The sequence below is a fragment of the Ricinus communis genome, chromosome 9 (assembly GCF_019578655.1).
Source record: "Ricinus communis isolate WT05 ecotype wild-type chromosome 9, ASM1957865v1, whole genome shotgun sequence".
NCBI classification, from domain to species: domain Eukaryota; kingdom Viridiplantae; phylum Streptophyta; class Magnoliopsida; order Malpighiales; family Euphorbiaceae; genus Ricinus; species Ricinus communis.
In genome coordinates this window covers 27,341,540-27,344,667 of record NC_063264.1, presented here as the reverse complement: position 1 = coordinate 27,344,667, position 3,128 = coordinate 27,341,540, and the positions used below count along the sequence as shown (strand labels likewise).

General features: G+C 22.3%; 1 pseudogene; it reads right to left on the bottom strand.

Moving 5' to 3' along the window:
- Positions 1–311: 311 nt before the first annotated feature.
- LOC125371230 lies at positions 312–934 on the bottom strand (annotated as a pseudogene).
- Between the last annotated feature and the right edge of the window lie 2,194 nt (positions 935–3,128).

Genomic DNA, 3,128 nt, shown 5'->3' with positions numbered 1-3,128 from the left:
TTGTTTAACTCAAAGAACCAAAGCCAAAGAGTTAAACAATTTAGCACATGACTCTCCCTTATTTAGAAGCAAAGTACTTCCTTAGAGCAGATCCATGAGTCGGAACCTAATAGCTAGGCACGTCCTAGGAGTATGCATATTTTCCCGACAACCAGTTACTTTAAGACCTACAGAAACACATATGGGTTCGGCGAAAGAATCTCCTGAATATTGGGTGGCTGTCGTTAAACTAGGTAGAATACTTTATGAAATGAGTGGAGTAGCAAAAAATATAGTAAGAAGAGCTATTTCAATAGCAGCATCAAAAATGCCTATATGAACTCAATTTTCATAAGATCTTCTTGACACTTATTCAAAAGTTCTGATAATGTATATACATTGAATCTTTTGAGGCTACTATAGATGTTATGAGTCAATTCTGATTGGTCAATAAAAACATATTTCAATATTATTTCGTTTTGATTTTTTCTTAATTTAGTCAATCTATCGTAAAAGGTAAAAAGAGGAAAAGCAACCTTGTGTTGATTTTTTTCTAAATGAAAATTTTCTTCTTCTGCATGTAGAAAAGGAATAAATAAATAAATCAAATTCCGGGAGGTTTCATGAAGTGCTTCTTTAGGAATTAAACTCCCATTTGTCCATATTTCGAGAAAAAGTATCTCTTGCTTTTCATTCCCATTTTCATAAGAATGAACACTATAATTCACATTTCAAACAAGCAGAAATACAGCTCTATAGGATAACTTCCCTCTTGAAAGTTATTTTTCGGTATTATACAATAGCTGCGCTTTCTCTTGATTTGTAATCCAATACACAAATCAATTGGTTCCATTAGGCTAGCGATATTTTGTATATTATCAATGATTTCTACAAAAGGTAGTAAAATGATGTCTTGAGCAGTTATATATCTAGGACTCTTAATAGCCATCTCCATTATAAGAGCTCCTCCGGTACTACCGAATATAAATAATTACTTATTTATTAGATTTAATTTAAAACATATTAACTATTTTAGTTCACACTTTTTATATGGAAATTCTGATTCACTTTCTCATTCTTTTATAAAAAAGAAATAATTGAAGTAAAAATATCAAAGTGTGTTTGAGATTGTTATTAAGTATTGAAAATATAAATATAAATTTCTTTTAGTTTAATATATAATTTCTTAAATTTTTTATAAATAACTTTTTTCAAATCTACTTTTGAAATTTGCATTAGTTTACTTGCTTTTAGCAAAACTAATTTTTAAAACTAAAAATTAAAATATCTTAAAGATCAAGATTAGGAAGATATATTTTCAACCTTAATACCATGGCTTAAATTTCAAGCTAAAATAGCTAAAGAATGTCAAACACAGCTTATTTCGAATCTTATCCATTAGAAAAGATCTTAAATAATAATAATACTAATCATAATTATAATATATATACAAGTGCGGAAAGGAAAAGATAGACAAAATTACCGGAATTTTTTTTTAATTTAATATAAAAAATAGTATCGAATTAAAATTTTTATAGAGATATAACATTAAAATATTCTAAGTAAAAAAACAAAACAAAATCTATAAAAGAAAAACTAACAATTATTAATAAAAAAACTAAACAAAATGTTATATAGAAAAGAAAAAAAGAACAACAGAAAAAAAAGTATGGATTTTTGATACACATAATTACAAGTTCTTCATGCTCTTTAAGAACTTCAAGTAGCAAAAACACAATGGTACCACTTTATTATTACTATTAGCAATATATTTTTACTAATGTACAATAATTGATAAATTTTTAATAGAAATTTTAGTTTAAAAAATAAAGAATATTATATTATAAAAAAATTAATTTTATCTAATTATTATTTTAATAAATATTTAATATTATCATTTTACTTATATAATTATATATTTTAATGATTGTAAAAAATAATTAGAAATTCATAATAGATATATAGTATATTAGTGGCATTATGTAATCACTAATTCTTTTTTATATTTAGCTATCATTTTATTATAATAAATATTTAATAATATCATTTTATTTGGTTCGTATTTAATATTACAATACATTTAATATTATCATTTTATTTAATTAGTATTTAATATCATAATAAATTCTTATATAAGTCACATTAAAGCCATATGTATTTCTTTTTATTGAAATTTTATTGCTCATGCTATTGTATGATTATTTTACTTATTTTAAATTTAAAAATCTTATCTTATATTTTGTTTATAATTCAATTTGTAATTATATCAAAGATTAAGTTTTTATTTTATAATATTTTTATTTACATCTATATTAATATTTTTATAATGTATTTTTGTGAAATTTCTTTATTTATTATATATTAAGTAAATATAAATGAGAAGTATATGTATTATTGATTTTAATCTTTTTTTATCTATTTCTTACTCTAATAAGTTCTCATACGTAGTAAATATATATATATATTGAAATTATTTTTTATTATTATATCAATAAGTTTTCTAACACGTCAAAAATTCCGATTAATGGTTTCTATGTTTCAAATTTAATATTTTTATATTATTATTGTTATTTACTTTTACATGTATGAATATAAATATATATTTTATTATAAGAATAATAAAATTTATTATTAATATGTAATAGCTATAACAGTTTTTATACTTTCCATTTTTCTTAATATATAGTCTTATATTTAAAAAAGTAATTATAAGTATTTAAGATCACATTTGCTTCTTTTATAAATATTTATAATTATGTCATATGTCATTTTCTCATTAGAAAACACATGATATGGCTTCATAAAATTTTACAATGTGGAGTCCCATGAAAAAATTTGGCCTGCTTTAAATATATATAATAGATTATTATTATATTGTTGTTGTTGTTCTTGAAAGGAAATTTGGAAAAATGGTGATTAAATTTCTTAAAAAATATTAAATAATAATTTATAATAAAAAGCTTCATATATAGTGTTGAGAATTGAAATTAAAACATAAAAAAAGGCGCAATGGAAGCAATTTAATTTTTTTTAATTCGCACCAAGGATCTTATTAATTTAGATAGTCATAACGCACAAAAACAAGCAAAAGATTGAGAAGGCTTTGCAAAGGATGTGTGTCGCCTATTCTAATGAGTGCTTCTTGCTTT